General features: G+C 42.0%; 1 long non-coding RNA gene across 2 annotated transcripts in view; it reads right to left on the bottom strand.

The window, feature by feature from the left end:
- Positions 1-23837, bottom strand: part of LOC123282814 (uncharacterized) — a 42296-nt gene that overhangs the window by 11416 nt on the left and 7043 nt on the right. Inside the window, exon 4 of one of the 2 annotated variants that reach the window (XR_011499935.1) lies at positions 3618-7180. The exons of the other annotated variant lie outside the window; for it this stretch is intronic. This is a non-coding gene — a long non-coding RNA (uncharacterized lncRNA). Of the gene's footprint in view, positions 1-3617; positions 7181-23837 lie in introns of those variants that run through there. 2 annotated transcript variants of the gene reach the window in all.

Raw genomic sequence — 23837 nt, 5'->3', positions numbered from 1 at the left:
GGAGACTCATATTCTTTAGTTCTGGCAGAAATTTTGTAATATTTTCTTGAAGGGTTCTTCTCTTAACGTTTTCTCTGTCCTTAGTTTCTGGGATGGCTGCCGTTTAGTGCTGGATCTCCTGGGCTGCTCATCTGATTTTCTTATCTGTTCTCTCTCACATTCGATCTCCTTACGTTTTTGTTCTACTTCCTGGAAGATTTCCTCAGTTTTACTTTCCGGAACTTCTACTGTTATTTTTAATTTCTGCTTTTATGCCTTTAACTTCTGAGCTTTCAGTGAATGGCCCTTTTCTATAAGGTGCTCTTCTTGCTTCATGAATGCAATATTTTCTCTTATATCTTTGAGAATGTTAATCGTAGGCTTGTTAGTATTCTTATTTTCTGCTTCCTGCACTGTCTCTGTTTCTTCTAAGTTCCTTGTTTGTTTTCGTCTCTTTTTTGTTGTTGCTGTTGTTGTTAGCTGAGGAAGATTAGCCCTGAGCTAACATCTGTGCCAATCTTCCTCTACTTTATATGTGGGTCACCACCATAACGTGGCTGACAAATGGTGTATGTCTACACCCGGGATCCAAACCCATGAATCCAGGCCACCAAAGTGGAGTGCACCGAACCTAACTACTATGCCATGGGGCCAGCCCCGTTGGTCTCTATCTTTTGTGTTATAGGCTTCCCTCAAATATCTGGTGACCTTTGACTGTTCATATTTCAGAGTAAGGAGGATTGGAAAATCCACGTATGAGTAAGTCTTTTCGTTCCTTGCAGATTTGAATATAGGATGTTCTGTTTGAGCCATTCAATTGGGGGATTCCCAGCTGTCAGTTCTCTTGGTATTTTTCTTGGGCTGATCAGCAATTCCTGAGAATTCTTTGATTTCTTGCCTGGAGTATATGGACTGCTTAAAGAGCTCTGGGCTCCAAGAACCCTCAGATATGGAGGGCCAACTGTACTTCCAGAGTAATGAGAGTTCATTTAGCAAAAGATTTACTTCTCTACTGTGACTGGAAAATCTATTTTTCACCCGCAAGGAATTCAAATTATCAATAGGAAAGAGGAAGGGCATTTGAGATTAAATGAAACACTTTCACTTTATATATCAGGCAACTGGACTTGGGTAACAGAAAGATATTACATTGTTCACAGCCTTGGGGAAGAGAGCCAACTTGATCTGCTAGTCTAGCCATGACAATATTGAAAATTTACGTTAATTCTCCTAAGGTTTAGCATTGTTAGACTTCACTGGCAAATTACCTTTCTGAGGAGGAAATACATTTGCATGGTGCGTAAACAAGAATGTATCATTGTTATGCAGCAGAAAGTTCCCTGGCACTCCTGTCTGCCACATCCCAGTTCTTACTGCCCACGGCCACCCCCAGGTAAATACCATTCTTCCGTGCATATGGTTTTTTTTCAGAATTTCAACCAAACAAATATGAATGTGGATCCTTATTTCCCCTTTTTTATACAAGAGTCGTTTCTGATAAACACTAAGTTTGGCCCAACCATATGAATAGCACGTAGAATTTAAATTAACAGCAGACTTTGAGTTAAATGTTAAAGACTGAACACTCACATTTATCACTAATCCTCCCACACACTCATTAAAATGAGGGTAAATGATGAAAAGAATAAAACTTCACAAAGATATAGAGAAGAGGAAAAATGAAACCAGTCAGCATGAGATAATGGGGTAGGTTTTATTATTTGTTCACAATTATTTGTTCTCTGCCTGTACTTGCTCTGCTTTCCTATAGATGGAAATACTTCACCCTGTGTACTTTGGGCACGGCCAGTTGACTCGGGCCAGTGCAATGTGAGCAAATAATGCATAAGACATGTCTGAGCAGAAGCTTTACTGCCCTTCTGTGGTTCAGTTCTTTTCATTGTGCTTCTGTCCTTCACCAGGAGAACAAAATTCCCCAGATGGTGTCTGCTCTTAAGACCGAGTCCTGGATTTCAAAAACACACGGAGCCAAGCCCAGCAGAGCCTGGCAGAGCAACAGCCCTCATGTAACTTAAGACCAAAAAAGTGCTGTTGTAAGCCATTGAGATTTGGAAGGTGTTCGTGGCTATAGCAGTAGCTCCTTAATGCAGATACCAGCATTTTTTGGAAGTCAGATAACAAATTGTGGAGTGGTAAAGGGAGAAAGAAAATGTCTCAGAGATCTAGAGATACAAATATCTGTAGACACTTATCCATAAATACTAACTCTATAAATGTGACTATCTAGAGATCTACCAACATTAACTCTAACTCAACAGAAAATCACTCCACCCTCCACAGTGAAAGTCAACTGTCAGCAAGCCCCACCTCTGTTCACAAGGCTTCTAATTTTCTTTTCCATGCTTTAGCCTTAAACATGAACATACAACCAAGGAAAGCCTGCAACATGAAAGAAACCCAACACACACAAATAAAGGAACTTGTAGGAGACAAAGATAAATCAGGAAGAAGAAAAAGTTTAAAGAAACTAAAATTAATGTTCTCAGAACCATAAAGGGACAGTAAACATGAAATAAGATTACAATCATGCATTGCTTAAGGACGGGGATACGTCCTGAGAAATGTGACGATAGGTGACTTCATCGTTGTACAACCGTCATAGAGTTACTCCCACAAACCTAGATGGTATAGCCTACCACACGCCTAGGCTATATGTTCTAATCTTATGGAACCACTGTCATATATGTGGTCTGTCATTGACCAAGATGTCATTATGTGGCACAGGACTGTATACATGAAACAAGATTAGGATATGTTAAAAGGAACAGAAAAATGTTCTTATAGCCCAAATGAAAAATTCAGTAAAAGGATTAGACAATAAAGGCAAGGTTATCTCCAGCTATACTGTCCTATTGAACAACATCATGGAAAACCGTTTACATGACCTAGTGCCCATCAAGTTGTGCAACTAAGTGGCTCAAAGGAGAAGAAAACACAAACAAATGGAAAATATGAGGAAGGATAAGAAAAAGCTATCTAGGAGGTCCACAACCTAATAGAGTTCCAGAAATAGAGAATAGGGAAAGCAGAGGAAGAAAATCATAACATATGTTGGGGAGGAAGACATTTCCTCTACCCTCTCTGGGTTCGTCTGGCCGGAGAACAAATTAAATTCACATGAGACAGACTAGCAGGAGAAAATTAAACAAAGCTTTATAACATGTATACATGGGAGAGGCTCAGGCAAGCTGAGCAACTCGCCAAAATGGCTGAAGCCACCACCTTAAATATCATATCCAGCTAAAGACAAAGGAGGATGTTGGGGGTGGGGGCAGTCAGTTACAGGAGGTTACCAGAAACAGGAATAAGATTATTATGCAGATTTAAGTCCTTGCATTCTGTATTGATTAAGAGTTTCTAGAGATAAGGTCATCCCCCTTCTTCCTGGTACAGAGAGGGAGACAACTTTACAGATGGAGGTTTCCCTTACAAATGTAAATGTTTCTTAACAAAGAGTAAGCAAGTTCCACTCCTCAGAGCCTCCTTCCCTGTCCCAGTTTATTAAAAGTACCCAGCCCCAAATAATCCTCATGCCAAAGAGACATATCTTGGGGTGGCCAATGCCAGTCCCCCACACATAGTATGTAAATATATTCTAAAACAGAAGGGTCTCCAGATTAAAACTCACTGAGAGCAAAATAAATACAGCAAAAATAAATAGAAACATGAGCAACATCCAGGCATTGTGAAATTTCATACCAAGAGAACTTTTTTTTATTGAGGTCATAACAGTTTATAACATTGTGAAATTTCAGGTGTACATTATTATTTATCATTTTCTGTATAGACTGCATTGTGCTCACCATCAATAGTCCAATTTTTATCTGTCACCATATAAACGTGCCCCTTTACCCGTTTCACCCACCCTCCCCCGCCTCTGATAACCACTAATCTGTTCTCTTTGTCCTTGTGTTTGTTTATCTTCCACATATGAGTGAAATCATGCAGTGTTTGTCTTTCTCTGTCTGGCTTATTTTGCTTAACATAATACCCTCAAGGTCCAGCCACATTGTTGCAAATGGAGAAATTTTTTTTAAAAAAATAAAAACCTTCTCCGGAGGGATGGATGTGGGCAGATAACATACAAAGGATCAGGAATTGGATTGACCTTGTTTCTCTTAATAGGGACACAGGATACTAGAAATCAAAGGAGTAATATCTTAAAAGGTTAAATAAAAATTCTATAAGCTGTCAAAGCATCAATCAAATGAATGGTTAAAATAACATTTTCAGATAGAAGAATACTCAAAAATTTACCTCCCATATATTCTTTCTCAGAAAAACACTGGTGGATATATTCTACCAAAAGAAGAGAATAAACAAACAAACAAAAACAATGAAGGAAAGAAGGAAGGAAGGAAAGAAAATATGGTTTGCTGGTTATATTTTGCTGTGCACTAAACCACCCAAATATGTAGTGGCATAAAAAAGTTATTATGCGGTCAGGAATTCAAAAAGGACACAGCAAGGATAGCTCTTTTCTCCTCCACAATATCTGAGGTCTCAGCTGGAATGACTCGCATTCCTGAGAGTAACTCAAATGGCTGGAGACTGGAACAGCAGGAGCTAAAGGATCTACTTCCAAGCTGGTCCTTCAGTCACGTGTCTGGCCCCCGGGTTGGGATGGCTGAAGGACAGGCTCAGGTAGGACCGTCTACTGGAGCATCTACATGTATTCTTCCAGCAGCGGTCTCAGGCTGGTTGGACTTAGTACGTGGAAGCTCAGGACTCTTAGAGCAAGTGTTCCCAGTGAACAAGGCAGGGCTTCAGGGCTTTTTCTGATCCAGCCTCAAAAATCATGTAGCATCTCGTCTGCCATCCTCTAGTGTTTGAAGCTGCCACAAGCCCACCTAGATTCAAGAGGAGGGGACATAGACACTACCATTGATGGGAAGAGTGTCAAAGCATTTTCAGCTGTGTTTTAAAACCACTACATATGGGATCAGGGAATCAGGGGATCCAACACAGAAGAGTAGGAGGAAGAAATCCTAGGAGGATAGTCATGCAGCGAGTCTCGAAAGCAACCAGCTCAGACTGAAGCAGGAAGACAAAAGATTCCAGAAAGGATGTCACCAAGGGAAAAAAATAAATGATAAACAAATAAATCTGAGATATTATATTGCATTTTGGAGCATACATATGTTGGAATATATGAGGAGAATTAGCAAGAAGTACATAAAAACTAAACAAATGAAAATAATATAATTTTGACTCAAGGGGAAATATGTAATAATGTAAATTTTGATTTAACCAAAAATTGTGATACCACAATTGGGAGAATGGGGACAGCTCTAGTGAGGATACTGCCTAATTTTTAGACATATTGCACTGACTTTATATTATGGTAGATAAGGATCAAGCATTTGGTGGAAGGTAGACATGGTTCTCCCAAAAGGTTGACTATGGCTGCTTCTGGGGAACGGGACTGAGGATGTGGAAGCCTGGGGCAAAGAACTCTTGTTTTTCTTATAAGTTTTTTGCACTATTTGATTTTAAAATATGTTTACATGATTTTTTATTCTGGTAATTCTGAGCTATTCCATTTGCATAAAAATCCAAAAAAAAATAGATAACCTGATCAACATATATAGGACAAAACAACCACAGCCATCATTAGTTGATTAATGGATAAAATTCAACATGATCCTTCATGGCCAACTTCCCATGTATATTATACTGAAACCATTTCAAATTCTAGGCTTTCCCTGAACACACCCTGTTTCTTCACAATTTTGTGCCTTTGCGTATGCTGTTCTTTCCGCAGGGAATTCTCTCTCACCCATTCCCCTTCTGGCAAATCCTACTCATCCACCATTTAGCCCAAATGCTTCCACTGACTCCCCTGCAGAGCCATAGAAAGAGTCATTTCTTTCTCTATCCTCCTATACTGTATGGTGCACACTCTTATTATAGAATATTTCTCCTCATTTGTAAATATCTTCCTCTCTCAGAAGAGGTCTTCCATCACAGAGTTCTTGGAAGTTGTGTGTTGCCTTTGAACTCAGGTTCACCTGTCCTTCTCTCCTTTCCTTCATTGGAAATGATTTACAGCATCTTCAACCTTGTCACATTCTGTACTTAGCCAAGTATTGAGGCTTATTAAAAACTCAGTCATATCTATATTATTTTCCAGCAAACAAACAAATAAAAACAGTTCATACTACTCAAGCCAGATGGGAATTTATCCAGGATTGAAAGGACAACTAGTCCTTAAATTGATAAATCCTGTGTCTGTCAACAGAAGACTTCTCAATTATTCTCAATTTGTTGCTCCCCATCTTGAGTCACTTATTCTTTGCTAGAAGAAGGCCTCATTTCCTGATCCAGAGAAAGTGACAAGTATTGCTAGACTTCCTGTGGCCTTATTAACTGATCATTCCTCAGAAGACCCCTGCAGAGAGATGCAGCGGGAGTAGACATTGAGGGTAGCAAACCATGAGCTACACGGTAAGGGATTTTTAGAGATTAAAGATGTATTATGCCTACCCAAGACACAAATATTTTAACCTTTTAATGGCCTTGCTATTATATCACAGTGTGGACTATGCCAAAAATGTTTGCCAAAATTTGACATTTGTTCTTCTGCCAAACCCATGGAGTTATGTGGAAATTCAGCTGTGAATGGCTGGCTTGATATATCTTCAAATGGATTGTAAAAATACTAGTGGTTTTTTCCCTCTCATACTAGGTTGCTGAGACAGCGGGATAGGGGCAAAACGAATGGAAACTCTGGAAAGTCTCCACAATCAACTGAAAGGCTGGGTAAAGAGAGGAGAAACATCAGAGCACTTCAGAGAGCAGACTTCCTCTTAGAGCAGGAAGTCAAAGAGTTCACAAGTTCACTGCAGAGGGACACCCGGAACAGGCATCCCTGGAAACATTATTATCACCTTCATCAGGGATGGATTCTTCTTAATGAGAAACAGCTGCCCTTGTAGAGTTTCGGGGAAGTTTCTGCCCCAGTAGAAGCCAGAATGCACTGTGATATATACATAGGGTCAAAACTGCTCTTTTGCCTTTAAAGTGGAAGAAGGGAAACTGTTCCTTTCTGCGAGTTCCTGGTAGGATAAGGAAGTCTGCCCGTCTGAGGCTGGTTGCTGATTTCTCCACACCAAGACATCACTGCTGCCAGTGCCCATTGTTCTCTTTTGTTACTTGTCTTAAGTAAAAGTGAAGCTCTCTGTAAATAGAAAAGCGATGATGTCATGGAGGAAAGGGCCTGAGTGGCAGGCTTTGCACAAAGCCCCAGGCTACAGCTGCAACCTACACTGTAATTTTAAATTGAAGTCCAGATTACACGATACCATAATACAGCAACAGAGGGTCTGGGGACACAGAGTAGCCAGCAGGCAAGCCTTGGGACGTTAAAACTCTACCTTCCCTTGGGAGAGGAATTTTATTTAAATCTGGGAGAGTGGACATGTCTGGGAAGGAAGGGCATAAACGATCCAGGCGAAACCAGGAAAGGCTTTTGTGTAACTGAGCTGATGGAAAGCAGCTCATTGTTTCTGAACAAAAATTGGCAGAAGTGCACTGAATTCTAGCATTTAGTTTGGTTTCCTACCTAGAGTTATTGAAAGTTAAAATTTTTAAAAACTATACAATTTAATAGACATGCCCTTCTAATTTCTGACATGTGTGCTTTTTGGGAGCAGAGAATTTCCACTCTGCAGGCAACACGGCCCTTAACCCCCAGGGCTGTATTCCAGCTGCCCTCTGTGCAGCCCACCTCTCCGTGGAGACTCACTCCCAAAGACACACCTCCCAAACCAAGCTCATTACCGGCCACCCTGCACCCACCACCCCCAAATTCCCTCCTCCTGGCCAGTTTCCAAACTCCTCGTGGAAATGGCACCACCACGACCCAGGAGTCTACCCTAAAAACCTCAAAATAATGTTAAACGCTCTCCTCTTCCCCTTTTCCACGGATTTAACAAATCCTGCTGGAATTATCGCTTGAATCAGCCCCATACCCTCCAAGTTCTCCCCTCAGGCCCTTATCCTCTGTCCCTTGCGTTAACTGTAACAGTCATGTGCCGGCCAACCAGCCCCCAGGCTCCCGTAACTCCAGTCCATGTCCCACATGGCTGACAGAGTTAGCTTCCTGTGACATAACATCGATTGTATGATTTATCATTTAAATCATATACTCAAAAAGTCTAAACTAAGGCTAACAAGTTGCCTTACAAATCAGGTTTCCTAGCATTTTTACAAGAAGTAGTACAGTAGAGGCAAAGCGGCTTCGCAGCCTGAAATCTGAATCCTTGTTTTGATTCCTGCCCTCAACGCTGTCTAGCTCTGGGTGCTGGGAAGTACTTAACCTTCTGTGCTACAATTTCCTCATCTGTAACAACAATAACAATAAAAATGCCAATTGTGGGGCCGGCCTGGTGGCATAGCACTAAGTTCATGCGCTCTGCTTTGGTGGCTCCAGGGTTTGCAGGTTCAGATCCCAGGTGTGGACATAGGCACCACTTAGCAACCTATGCTGTGGCAGGCATCCCACATATAAAATAGAGGAAGATGGGCCCAGAGATAACATCTGGGCCCATCTTCCTCAGCAAGAAAAAAGGAGGATTGGCAGCAGATGTTAGCTCAGGGCTAATCTTCCTCAAAAAAAAAAAACCCTGCCGATTGTGAGGATTAAAGATATAAAGGAAAACAGGTAAACCTGTACTCTCCAAGAAGTAAGCATTTGATAAATGCTAGATGGTATTATTGTTAATACTATTATATTAAGATCTCTTTATCATAGACACTCATATTCATTAAAACATAGCTGAATATGGATACAGTTAGAATATCTCCTACAAGGAATTATGTGGTTTGTAAGACTTCCAGTAATCTGATATAAAAATCTTAAAACCCTACTCCTAATGGGGTTGCGTAACACTTTCAATCGTATGTAAATAAGACCAGATTTTAGTCATCCATTAATCGGATAATTATTAATTGCTCCTCTATAAGGTGCCAGTCACTGTGCCAAATCTTATTCAACTTTTATTCTCTTATAATAATGGCAGAGTTCCTAGCACATATTAGAGATAAAAACACATGCTTAAAAATTACAATATCTGGGCTGGCCTGTTGGCATAGTGGTTAAGTGCACACGTTCTGTATAAAACAGAGGAAGATGGGCACGGATGTTGGCTCAGGGCCAGTCTTCCTCAGCAAAAAGAGGAGGATTGGCAGTAGTTAGCTCAGGGCTAATCTTCCCCCACCCCCCCCCAAAAAAATTACAATATCTGTTGTTTCAGTCTCTGAAACCAAACACAATTAAACACAAATGTCACAAATTCTACTGAAGTTAAAAAAAAAATTATAGTTCATGCTTCTCAGAGATTCCTACAATTCCACCTAAGTGTTTCCAAAGCCCTAAAATGAATTTTCCAGAACATGCTGGACAACATATATTTTTCCCAGTATAAGTAGCCTTTTTTGATCTGGGTTTAAAAATGAACTACATCCAAATGTCACTAAACTTTCCTTCTCCTGTTTTCACATTTGTTTGAGTCAAAGCTTATTATTTCTCAACGTTTTTAGTAGCTGGGATATATATTATATATTTTAGCCTTAAGAGTACTGTAAAGTTAAAAAATAATATTAAAGTACTGTAGAGGAATTTTGTTAAGCAATTGGTAGATGAAAGATAAAACAGCAGAGAGCTCTTACTAGCTAAATGATTAACATATCAAAACAGCTATTTTCTCAGGGCTAAGAGATAAGTCTTGGCTTTGGGCCAGCAGCTCTTTGCGATTCAAATTAAGTTTGTCAAGTGGTTTCAGATTCTTCAATCAAGGCCCTAAAGTTCACCCGGAGGTGTTGAGTGGAGGTCCTCGTTTCAAAGACATTTTCACATGGGTGAATTGAACCAGTACTGATAGAAACCAAATGACAGAGCCAGGCCTTGGATTGCTGTGGCTGGATCTACAGGAAAATGAAACAGTGGGTTGGTGTCATTTTATCTCCAGCAAGTAAAAGTTGCCAAAAAGATCAGAGAAAGGTTTAAATCTACGGAGTTCAATCTTAGATGTGGTCTGGACTTCAATCAAGTGGGATTTTTTGAAACCTCAATGTTGCTGAGGAACCGGGCAGAGCCCCAGGGAAAGCAGAATTGCTGGGAAGCAGTTAGAAATTTGAAGGGGTTTGTGTTTGCCATTGTCAAGCAACCCTTTTAACGTTGCCTTTATTACTAGAGTTACTGTTGTTGTTTACTGATTATAAAATACAAGAATATGTAAAATACAGAGAAGCAAAAGTTGGAAAATTAAAATTACCTGCCACCCGGAGATCAACTACAACATTTTGGTCTGTTTTCTTCCTTCCTTTCTCCCTTTCTTCCTTATTTCCTTCCTTCTCATGCATCCATCTGTGCATCCATCCATCATTCACATGGCTCTTTTTATCCAGCTATTTCTCTATTTTTACGTAGTTACATAGCTCTGTCGTTTGTTGTATAAAGTTTGCCTTGTCACCCATTTTCAGATGTTTCGACTCATCCTCTAATTTGCAAACTTTAATCCAGGGGCTCTCTGGCTTTCCGAGGCAGGGTGGCTCATGGGCATTTATGGTCTTTTATTCTGTTGAAAAATTCCTCACAATCAAGAATTTGGTGTTTTTCCTAGTTTAACCTAAACAAAAGCACAAAATCACACAGAGCTGGAGGGGTTTGCACTAAAGATTTTTAAAAAATTTCTTCCTGCAAAATTACGTTCCACAGCCTGCCCTTTGCTCACTCCCTCACCCCTCCGGATGTGGGTCTCTGGTGGCTCCTTGGGTCTCAGAGATTGTTTCTTAGGGTGGGATTAGAAATGTCTCTGGCAAGATATTGTCAGAGGCATCTTGAAAGATGGGTCATTTATAATTAGTAACAATAAATAATGGCGGTTAACATCTTCATGGGTGTTGTAATTTTTTTTACCAAGTTTTTTACATGCATAAACTCAGCTGGGACTGGTAGAAAGATGGTTTGGATTGTGAGTCAAGGTGCCTTGAGTTCTATTTCTTTCTTTTTCTTTTTTTTGCTGAGGAAGATTAACCCTGAGCTAACATCTGTGCCAATCTTCCTCTACTTTATATGTGGCTCGCTCCCACAGCATGGCTGACGAGTGGTGTAGGTCCACACCCAGGATCCAAACTCGTGAACCTGGGCTGCGAAAGTGGACCAAGCTGAACTTAACCACTACGCCATGAGGCCAGCCCCTTGAGTTCTATTTCAAATTTTGTTTCAACTATTACCTTTTACAAGCACTTAACATTCTCTGGGCCTCAGTTTCCCTGTATATGAAAGGGAGGGGTCAATGCTTAGTGGACCAGATCATTCCCAGATCAGCAGTTAGCCTGCATTATGAAGGTTTTGATGGCTCCATATTGGACAGACACTGAGGCATTATTTTCATCAACTACCAGTCAGCAGTGAACTTGCCATGGGCACATACTCAGAAGGAGCCCGAGTGTATACTAATTTGAGTGGGTGGGGGGTGGAGGGAGAATCCAGGGTCTGACTTCCCCAAGCAGAGCTGTAAAGTCGGCTAACGTTGTTCCTCTGTAGCTCTCCTAGGCCCTTGGGTAAGATAAGCTAAGCGAGTAGGGGTGTGTGTAGAAAGATATGAAGGATAATTTATTACATACATACTTCACAGGGCACTGGCACCAGTCAGTACTTCCTGAATAACCCCAGAAACAAATGTAAGATGGAGCAATGGTTGACGAGCAAACGCTTTGCTAAATTTGGGCTCACAGGGGCCTCCTGCAAGAGCTGCGGTGTTTGCTCCAGGAGAGCAGAGTCCGTGAAGACAATGTGTTTCCTGCTTTCAAGGGCACAGGTTAGCACTCATGGCTCTGGGCCTGGGCATTCAGCCACAGCGGTCGCCTTGCCACGTACTCAAGAGTGGGAGGGGAAGGTAATTCCTGGGAATGGCTTCCTGGTCCCCATTCCTTGTGCTGAGTCCAAGGAGAGGAAAGAACAATTTCACCAGTAGCTCTAATGGACATGTTTTCCTCTAAACTTCATTATTATTGACATAGCCCGTCTGCAGTGGTTAATCGAGCAAATACTGGAGACTCGAATGCTTTTGTGCCTCTTGTTTAAAAGTGACTTAGAATTTATTCCCTACTTCCACATGAGTTACCAAAACAGAATTCTGAAGTGACTTATCCAGGGCCACTTGGCAAGCTGGTGGGTTCAATCCCTGCATACCTAGCACACACAATTGGCCTGGTTGGAGGGACAGTGCAAGGATCCCCCTGCCCCCCGGTATTCTTACACATCTCCCTGTCTGCCCCTTTGCAAGGGCCCGAAATTTCCAGAGTTGAGAGTTCCTGATAGTGTCTCCAAGTCCCTCTATTAAGATCCAAGTTTTAGGGCAGGAAGAGCACTTTGAACTTTTATCAAACATTGACCTTAGTGAAATATTCTTCCTCATACCCCTTTCTGAGCCAATTAGCTAGAAGCCAGGCCTTCCTGGAATAAGGCAGGAATGAGACACCTCACAGTGTCGTGGGAGGAGGAAGGGAAAGACTGGAGGTGGGGATTTGCCAAAGACAAACTTCTCATCATAGGGTGCTCCGGCTTCCAGCTGAAAGCGACCCCAGGTTGCGACTTTATTAGCTAATCTTCCTCTTAGGAGTGTGTTTGAAATACCAAGCAATAAAACAGTCTGGGAGTTGACATGTTTAATTAAGTTGAGGTTTACTTAAACTTATTTACTGTCTTCACTGACTCGTCTATGTCCCTCTGTTTCCTAAACAGAAGCAGCCCGGAGGACCGGCCCCACTTGCTTTTTCCTCTACACTCTCTCAATTTGGGTTACTCACCTTTTCAGCTTTAAGTATTATGACGAGGAGAATGCACCTCCCAAATTTCTCTCTAACCCAAGAGTTGTCAAACTTTTTGTGCAAAGGGCCAGATAGTAAATATTTATGCTTTGTGAGACGTATGTATAGTCTCTGTTGAAACTACTCAACTTGTCTTCACAGCATGAAGGCAACCATAGACAATATGTAAATGAATGGGCATGGCAGTGTTCCAGTAAAATGTCATTTGTGAACACTGAAATTTGAATTTCATGTAATTTTCACTTGTCACAAAAATATTATTCTTCTTTAGATTTTTTTCCCCAACCATTTAAAAATGTAAAGACCATTCTTCCTGGGCCTTACAAAAGCAGACTGTGCTCTGGCTTTGGCCTACAGACCGGAGTTTGTCACTCCCAATACTTCTTTCCACCTTCCATTCCTCCTGCTGTCCAAAACACCCTCAGACTTGACATTTATAATATGAAAATTGCCCGGTCCCTGATCCACCCCATAAAATAGCTTCTTCCCCTAACTTCCTTATTTCTCTTAGGATACCAGAATTCTCCCAGGGCCCCAGGCTGGAACTCTGAGGGTCACTAGGTTTTCATTTGTCATCTCTTATGCAAAACCAGCATCCCAATCCGATTACTGACCCACATGCAATGATGCCAACCCACATGCAACGCTTCCAGCATCTGTCCCTCTCTCCTGTGCAAGATGTTCTGTGCGTCCGAATTAATTCTCACAGAGCTAGACGTTATCATAGTACTCCCTTCAATGTCTCTACCATTTCCTGCACACATTGACCCAGCCTGCAGGACCCTCTGCTCGTCTTCACGCAGTTTCCCCTCTGATGGAGTTTTCTAGTTTCATCCCTCACTGTTTCCCTACACAGATCCTCTATGCAGACCAAAGAGACCGGCCTTCAGCAGGGGCAATCAACGTGCTGGCGGAGGAGGCTTCCTCCCTCAAGCCTTTGCTCCTGATCTTCCTCACCCCGACCCCGCACTTCTTTCCCTAAAGCCATGGACCTATCAAAAGGCTCACAGCCAACCACAATAAGATATTACTTCACACACACTAGGGTGGCTATCATAGAAAGAGGGACAAAAACTAGTGTTGGCAAAAATGTGCAGAAAATGGAACCCTCATACAGCGCTGGCGGGAATACAAAATGGTGCAGCTGCTTTGGAAAACAGCCTGGCAGTTCCTCAAAAGGTTAAACTGAGACTTCCCATGTGACCCAGCAATTCCACTTTTAGGTACATGCCCAAGGGAAGTGAAAACATACATCCACACGAAAACTTGTACATGAACGTTCATAGCAGCATTATTCGTAATAGTGGAAACAACCCGAATGTCTATCAACTGATGAATGGACAGATACTGTATGATTCCATTTGCATGAAATATTCAGAATAGGCAAGTCTATAGAGACAGAAAGTAGATTAGTGGTTGCCTGGGGCTGGGGTGGGATTAAAGGAATGGGGGGAAAGGAGGGTGACTGCTAATGGGTATAGGGTTTCTTTTGATATTGATGAAAATGGTCTAAAATTGATTATGGTGATGGTTGCACAACTCTGTGAATACACTAAAAACCCCTGAACTGTACACTTTTAAATAGGTGACTCTTATGCTATGCGAATTACATCTCAATAAAAATTCATGGCCAAATCAGATCATTGTACTTTGACTGTTAAAGAAAAGATTATCTTTATTTTGTAGTTACAATATATTCTGTTCCATTCAATTGATATTATATACTACCTTATAATTTTTTTCTGCCTGTATTTCAATTTCCAAACCACATTTTAAACTCTCATACTTTCCCATATAGATGCCTGTGTCTGTTGATCTAATTCAGAAGATATTTCTGAGTAGTTAAGGTAATTTAAATCGAACCAGATAGGAGATGATAGGTTACAGAGTGTGGCTGTGTCAAACACAACTCACAAGCTACCGTGTTGACGTGAAATGATGAAGTAAGGGAAAAAACAACCTTCAGTTTCACTTGTAAATTGCTATGTCTTGCTTTTACCATTGTGCGTCCCTAGGAGTCAATAAACTGGGCATGGGCTGTCTTTCTGATCCACTGCCCAGTGCCTGGAAATGAGGATATTTGGTTATGCTTAGGTTGCAGTGTCCCTGTTCATAAAGCCAAAGTATGATAGAACCAGATATATTTTTTAAATTGATTAATTATTGAGTACTATGAGCCTACTATGAGCATTGCACTGGAAAGACTATTTAAGCAAATTCAATAAATAATAAATGACCATGCTAGTGTAGCAGTCAGCTTTCTACATATTGAACACGTGGTCCTCTAAATTCCATTCACTACCAATTTGTTTTCTCTAAAAGTTTATATTTGGCACATGGTTTCTTGAAAGATATCAATTAATAAAATATTAAAGTGTATATCATAGGTCTATATTCAACATATATTGGCTAGATCAGCAAGAAATTAAGTATATGGAAACAAATAGAATCCTATGTGTTTAGCATTCTCTGAAGAGCGTCCATGATCCATTTCATAAATTAGAGCCAAGTAAATGCTCTCAACACAAGGGTTAAGGCACCTTAATAGTATTCTAGGATCCCAAAAGAACTTTCTACCCTCGAATGCTATTCAGAATAAAGACGCAGTGATATATTAAATTATTGTGAGTTTTGATGTCAAGGAAGTGTCATTTCAGGGAAGGTCAGAAATCATTTGCCTCTAAAGTATCTCACTTTGAATGACCTAATTCTCAGCAAGTGAAAATGCAAAGTCAAAGCAGGGCCCTTGAAAGGCCAACTTTCCACAGATTGCCTTACAGCCGCATTTTCAGGATTACTCAGCTCCTTGAGAGCCACCCAGGGCCTAGGCAAGCTTGCCAAAGCTAGCGTTCCCACCTAGAGGTGTGGGGCCAAGGCTGTAGTTAGTAAAAAGCATTATCCATTTGTTTGGAATGTCCTGTCTGTGTATCTCCCCTGGGAACCTGTAATGGTGGTGACCAAGGGTTCAGGAACTGGAATCCTAGTTAATCACACTGGCTTTGCCATAGAGACGGTGTTAGTTTCCTACAGCTGCTATAGCAAATTACTACAAATTTTGTGGCTCAAAACGGCACAAATTTGTTATCTTACAGTTCTGGAGGTCAAAAGTCTGAAATGGCTCTCACTGGGCTAAAATCAAGGTGTCAACAGGGCTGGTTCCTTCTGGAAGCTCTAGGGGAGAGTCCATTTCCTTGCCTTTTCTAGTTTTTAGAGGCCACCAGCATTCCTCAGTTTGTGGATGCTTCTTCCTTCTTCAAAGCATCACATCTTCCAATCTCTCTCTACCTCCCTCGTATAAGGACCCTTGTGATTACATTGGGCCCACCAGGGCAATCCAGGACAATCTCCCATCTCCAGATTCTTAATTTAACCAATCTACAAAATCCCTTTTGTCATGTACGGTAACATATTCACAAGTTTCAGGGACTAAGACATGGACATCTTGGGGCCCATCATTCTATCACAGAAACACAACAGAGAGCAGGCCTCCTTGAAATATTAGCATCATCATCATTATCATCCTCATCACTGCCTTTAAACACCTACAATAATCTGGGCATGCATGGTGAACACTCTGTGTCCATCATTTCCTGTCATCCTTAAACAACACTGGAGTTTAGTGTTGGAACACTCATTTTACACACGATAACACTGAAGCTCTGGGAGGCTTAATGACTTTCTGCAAGTCCCACAGCTGTGAGTCCAGTCACCTCTTACCTCAAAGGCCATGATATTAAATACTCTTGGGGAATTCTGTTTGGCCTCTTACAGTCACTACAACCATTTTCATCTGGGGTTATGGAAACACCTTGTCCTCATCTTCCCACCTTCTGTCCAGCCTCATGGTGAATCTCTGGTGCAGCCCCAGGTCCCATTGCCAACCCAAAGTCCAAAAAAGACTTAGATGGGTTAGGATAACAGAGCATCTAGCCCACCTGTCTGCCTCACTGGGGAGAGAGGTCAGTCATTTGACATTTCTTCAGTGCCCACTATGTACTAGGCACAGTACCAGGACCTGGCAGTTCACCAATTTTATCACAAACCATTCTGTATATCACTGATGCCACATCCGCAGCCCTTATGATTTTAGTAGCACAACTTGTCCTGTACTTTATGATTTAAAACAAGTAGTTATTCTTGACCCTAATTATAAGCATACTTAAAATGCACAAGAAGACAAGATAGAGATACTTAAGATTTAGCCACTGTCTTTTCCCTACCCAAGCAGATATTCTTCCATTTTTGCTTAGTTCGCTAATTTTAAATAATTATAAGTAAAGGTCCTTCCTGATTTCCAAGGGGGAAACTGAGGCACAGAATGGTTATTTGGTCCAGAAAGAGGAAGAAAAATAACCCAGGGGGATCCCAATCTAAGGCAGCCACTTCAAGAGACTGAGAGCCAGCCCTGAGAAACGTCCAGATTGGATAAACTATGTCCACAAAGGTTGGCTTGTCCCACGACTGTGACACTTACATTTGCCTGCCTGGTTTGTTTGGATTATGCGTAGAAATCCTCAGAATACCCCCAGAAAAGCCCAATTCATCACTGTTCTGAGACTGGGCACACAAGGTTGCTGGATCAAGAAAGTGTTTTTTTAAAATATGGAAGAGACTTGAGCATATCTCTATGTTAAGACGGTAGAGCCAGAAGAGAGGAAGCAATTAAAGATAGAGGAGAAACAACAGCCACGAACTAGAAACAACCCAACCACCAGGAAAATGGATAAACAAAAGTGGTGCATCCATACAACAAAATATAACTTAGTTATGAAAAGGCACGACTGACCGCTATGCACACGATATGGATGAATCTCAAAATCATTATGTTGGGTGAAAAAAGCCAGACAACAAAGAGTACGTACTGCATGATTCCATTTACATGAAATTTTAGAAAATGCAAACTAACCTAGAGTGATGGGAAGTAGATCAGTGGTTGCTTAAGGTTAGAAGTAGAGAGAAAGGAATGAACAACAGAGAGGTACGAGGAAATTTTTGGAGGTAATGGAGATATTCTGTATCTTGATTTTGGCAGTGGTTTCATGGCATCAAAATTCAACAACTTGTACGCTTTAAATGGATGTCATTTATTGTGTATGTTATACCTCAATAAAGCTGACTTACAAAGAGACATACAGGGAGGCTCCTTGGGCTCCCGTGGACTGGAAGAGGAACCCTCTTCCACTGGGAAGGAAGGGAAGAAGGCCAAGGTAGAGATGGTTATGGGTCCATTCATTGCTAAGGAGGAAAGGGCAGAGAGAAGAGGGTGATCAGCCACCATTTGTCTGAATGCTTTCTCCAAAGCTCCCTGCATTATTGTCCCCAGCAAAGAGTCTCCTTTGAATACACACATTCACGTGCATCGCCACGAGGTCAGTTCCCATCTGAAGCCTGGAGACTCCCACTGGCACATCTTAACCCGCAATGTGAGCTCTCCAGGGAGAATATTTGCAAGGTCTAACCTTCTTGTATCTCTAAATTCAGCCTACTTTCAGCTTGGTATTCCTGTCACATAGAGCCCCCAGAGCCTCAGCAGCGAACTGGCTCTCAGAGTGGCATTTTCTTTGATTTCTTCCTGTGCTGCTTTAATCACTGGCAGCCCCAGAAGCCATAGAAGGTGGGAGAAAAGGCTTAGTCAGAAAGCTTCAGACTGGGAGGAGAGCCTGAAAGATAGGGATCTATAAGCGCCTCTGCAGTTATCAGTCCTTTCATTGAACCACTCACGGGAGTGTCTCTGACAGTATTTTGCAATAATGAAGACAGAGCCATAGCAACCAGACTACAAAGAGAAGCAAAGGCTTCTGGAAATTGCTCCAAGTCTCTGAAGAGATATTAGCATTTCGCAGCTTCCATTTCTTTTTGTGTTTGTTTCCTTTCAGTAGCTACTGGAGATACACTGTGTTTTCTTTACACACCGCCAAACTAGGGAAATTTTGATTTATCACAGCTGGGTACATGGGCCTAAAACTGGAATTCTTCAGTTAATAGAAATATTACATAAAGTGTTTTTTTCAGTCATCAAAAAGTCACCTTCAGAAAATGCTTTCTTAGCTGCTGTCTAATATCTGGTACCTTTTTATATTAATAATAATCTTTTCATCCTTCTGAAAAAACAGGAAGTTGTGATTAAGTAGAAAAACCAAAAAACCTCCCCCTTGACACCGTGCTAGTTAACTGAAAGTGCTTCACCAGGGCGAGTTTCTCATGAAAGCTGAAGGCTGGGCAGGGTCCCCACCCTTGGGTTACAGAAAATGAGCTGGGTCATGCAATTTCTCCATTGTAGCCATTTAGGTTTTTACAAAAGAATAATGATGTGAGACCTGAAAGAGGACAAAAAAAAATGTGACTACGCCTGTGAAGATGAGCATGGCATTAAGGTGCCCATTTGGGGCTCACCCCTCTGGCGAAATAGGAGCCTATTGTCCCTTATCACCCACCAAAACGCGTATCAACTCTACATTTTAAAAGCAAACAGATGACCAAAAGAATTGAAAATTAACAAATACTTGTACACAAATGTTCACAGCAGCACTATTTACCATAACTAAAAGGTGGAAACGACGCAAATGTCCATCAGAGAACAAAAGGATAAACAAAATGTGGTCTATCCATACAATGGCATATTATTCAGCCATAAAAAGTAATGCAGTACTGATGCATGCGACAGCATGGATGAACCTCAAAAAACGATGCTAAGGAAAAGAAGCTACACACAAAAGGTTACGTATTGTGTGATTCCATTTATATGAAATGTCCAGAATAGACAAATCCATAGAGACAGAAAGCAGACTGATGGTTGCCAGAGGCTGGAGGTAGAGGGGAATTGGGTTTCATTTTGGGGTCATGAGAAAGTTCTGGGTTTTGTTTGTTTGTTTGTTTGTTGAGGAAGATTAGCCCTGAGCTAACATCTGCCACCAATCCTCCTCTTCTTGCTGAGGAAGACTGGCCCTGAGTTAACATCCATGCCCATCTCCCTCTACTTTATATGTGGGACGCCTACCACAGTATGGCTTGCCAAACAGTGCCATGTCCGCACCTGGGATCCGAACCAGTGAACCCCAGGCCGCTGAAGCAGAACGTGCAAATTTAACCGCTGTGCCACCGGGCCGGCCCCATAAAAACCTTTTAAATACAAATAATGCACTCAAAAATAAAATATCAAAGAAAAATTACTATAAAAAAAGCAGAAGGGCGTGCGATGTATTCAATTCATTCTATTAATATTAAGTGAGCCTTCTGTGTCTCCACTAGAGGAGGAAAGACATGTAAATAAACCACCCCATGCTGTGATGAGGACAGGGACGGGGTGGCGGGAGTGGGGAGAGCTGTTTTGCCCAAAGGGCTGCCAGTATGGTAGAAGACAAATATTACAGCGTGCCTTGCACCAGGAGGCCACACCCTGCCTCAGCTGGAATCTCACGGAAAGGTTAATTAGTAAGGCAAGGCAGAATTTGGTTAGGAGCTCAAAGGAGCGATAAAGAGTATGGTAAATGTTTACAAGAGTTTAGAGATGGAAAAGCTCTCCTAGGGTGGACTCCCCGCAGGCCGAAGCACGGAGGAAGCACGAGTTCTACCAGGATCAGGAGTCAAGGCTTCTAGTCTCTGGTTGGGTCACTGCATGACTAGGAACTTGGTCAAGCCATGTAACTTTCTGGGTCTTGGTTTTCTTTGTTAAGTGCTCCGCAGACTGAGCTGACATCACAGATGTCTGTGGAAAATTTAAAACATAAAGACTCCCTTAGGGCTAGAGAAAAGGCCCCTTAGAGATCACCCGGTGGTTCTCAGGCTTGAATCTCTTGGGGCTTGTTAGTACTAAGATTGCTGGTCCCCACTCCCAGAGTCTCTGATTCGGTTGGTGTGGGGTGGAGACCTGAAAATTTGCATCTCTAACAAGTTCCCCATGAAGCTGATACCTCCATCACACTTGAGAACCACTGAGATAAACTAAACTAGTCGTTACCAACACGGGCTGGTCATCAGAATCACCCAGAAAATATTTCACTAAAAAAATACTAGGACCTCACTCCACATGCAGTGAACCAGGGATCCTCTGGAGTCTAGACCCTTCTGTCCAGCTCTAGATCCCATGATGCTTCTGAGAGGTGGGCCTGGGGCTGGCCTCTTACGGTGAGCGGGATTCGGAATAGGGGAGAGAAGGACCTTGGGATTCACTTGAGCCAGAATGAGCAGGAACAAGCTCCGGGTCAGGAATCAGCAGCCTATGATGGGAACCATGGACCCAACTCATCTTAGATAACATTTGTTGACCACTCACTGCATTTATTTGGCACCTAAAGAAGTGAGGGAGGGAGATACAATAGGAAAAGAAGAGTGGCTTTTGTACAAGAGACACTTGGGAAAGGCCTGAGGAAACTTCACAAAATGTTCCAGACAGCGTCAGTGCTGGTCTGCCAATATATAGTCCTGCATTCTTTTTATTTTTCCCAGAACTAAGTCTAAATAATAATAACAGCTTTCAAATAAAAATATTGTAGCATAAATTCCTAAGGAATGAAATCCAATTTACTGATGTCTTAGCATAAAGTGTTTCCTGAGATGCCATTTCCTGAGGTACCAGGTAGAATGACCATTCACTGAATATTTAGTTGGTGGAATGAAGAGAAGGAACTGTTCTGTTCCCTCTGGTTGTTACTTCTCAACCCAGACATCCTACAGCACAGATACGGGCCTCCCTACAGATCTGTGCCCTAGGAGATGATCTTACTTAGAGGAACTCCTGCCAATTATTCAGATATTTGACCTAAGTTGCATGTTTGACCTTAAATCATCTGCTAGAACGAAAACAACAGGCAAGAAGGTCCTATTGCTTCAGAAAAAAACAGGATGTATTCACTGGCGGGCACGTATAACATGAGTGTAACTTGGTAAGCTTCTATGATGTGTAATTGAAAAATTCTCCCGAGAGTTTACTTAACTTGGGCCAAGTGACAACCTCCCTTCTTGCCCCCAACCTTGCAATAGGACTAAACAGCCTGAATTGTCTTCTCTACAAATATGAGTGGTGTGATCATGCAGCTGGTGGCCAGGCTATTTGGGAAATTCTCCCTGGTAACTATCATTGTTTTATTAAGGTTCTTTTCAAGAAGACGTAAATTCTTTGAGGTCATGCTATTATATACTTTTGCTCTTCACTGCACTTCGCACAGCGCTGGACACACCAGAATCCCAGGACGGTCGAATTGGTTCACTGACTAATCAGAAAATGCTGCCTTGAATAGGCACCTTTAATAGTTCCACAGCAACCATGTTGTAGATCTCCACGTCACCCCTGGATTTTTCTTGTGACTCTGATTCTCCCTCTTCTCAGTCCACTCTATTCTACAGCCTTCGGATACAGCCATCCATACCTCACTCATGAACTGAGGCAACTGGGGGCAGTGGAAGGAGGGCTGACCAGGAATCAGATCTGGGTTTGAGTCTCAGCTAAATATGGGGTAGCTCGGTGACCCCAGACATATCAGCTAAGCTTTTCAAGCTTCCGTTTCTTTATCTTAAAAATGTGCATAACGATATCCAACTTAGCAATTTCTTATCTCTCCAACTTGACTGTTAGCAACTTAAAAGCAAAGACAGGGTTTTCTGTCCCTTTGGTCTACTCCACGTTACCCGCCTGCCGAGCACCCCAGTAAGCTAAGTAAATACTTGCAGAACTGGTGTTTGAAGGAAGAACGGGACAAAGGAAGAAATGACTCTGAAGTTTAGGAGAAATGTAAAACTCAGAATTATTTTTTCCCATTTTCTTCTATTCTGTGTTTTCTTGGCCTAAGGACAGAGAATTGCAGCAAAGTTCGTGAACATCAGCGGGAAGAGTGATGTTTGTGCAAGCTGGTGAAACTCAAGAGAAGCTCAGAGATTTTGGAAATCCATTTGCCTTTCAGCCAGCGAGTGAGGCCTCCAGCCTCACAGCCTAACGTTGTCCATCTTTGAACACACAAAGGAACGCTTGCTGGTGAATTATGTTTGCTCGATATTAACAAACCCTCAGAAGAATGATGTGATGTGCAGACACGTCAGATATGATTGTTGTGTTTCTCACAGGCCCCTGGAAGGTAATTATGGGAAAACTTCTATTAAATGCCGCAGACTATAGCATTTTCTTGCCTTCCTCTGTCAACAGGTCCCATGTGAAGGTTACTATGGGAAACACTCCCTACTGAAACACCACTCATGTCTGCAGCCCGGGAGATTCTAGCAGCAACCTATTATGCTCAGGGGCACGGCCCTCTGGGATTTCATCCAAGCTGGAGAAAGACAGCCTGGTAGGGGGGAAAGAGCATTTTGTAAACAAAACTGAAAGAACAGGGTGTTCATTTACACTGCTGCAAAAAGAACCAGCAAGGCTTTGACTTAGTTGGATCAGCAAAACTAACTAACTTTTAGGCTCCAATTTGCTCAAGAATAAGTGTGTTTCGGCTAAAGAGAGTTCGTTTTCAAGTCGTTTCTTGGGGCCACTTTGCATGAAAAGTAGAATGTAATCAGGTAACATGAAAAGCACCAAGGCCATTGCAAAGAGCAACATTTTGTATAAACATGAGTGTTTCACCAGGAGACTGAGGCATAAGTCTTGGTAGAGGAATCACAGAGCGTATTGGTGACCAGAAGTTTCAACTAACCCTTTGAGCTGAGAAGTCACTCCGGAACAAAACTACAGCAATAAATGAAAGGAAGATAAGAAAGCAAATGTCACAAGTTGGATTTTCTAGAAGCAGAAGTCGTGAGTAGGATTTAGGCGCGTGGGAATTACTGAGGTAGTGCTCTAGGGAGAAAAGGAGCAAGGCAGACAAGGGAGAGAAGGGGAAGGACGAAACAAGGGTTTGATCTCAGCTTAGCTCCAGCCTGACCCTGTGGGGAGCTCTGGAGCATGAAGCACACCATACAGTGGCACCTTGTGGCTTGGGATCCCGCTAGCTGTGAGCTGCTGGGGGTAGGGAGCTGCATAACCTCCCGGACCAGGCGACATCCCTCTGGAGATGAGGAGAGCT

The sequence above is a fragment of the Equus asinus genome, chromosome X (genome assembly GCF_041296235.1).
Source record: "Equus asinus isolate D_3611 breed Donkey chromosome X, EquAss-T2T_v2, whole genome shotgun sequence".
NCBI lineage: Eukaryota > Metazoa > Chordata > Mammalia > Perissodactyla > Equidae > Equus > Equus asinus.
This window is presented reverse-complemented; position numbering and strand designations above follow the sequence as displayed.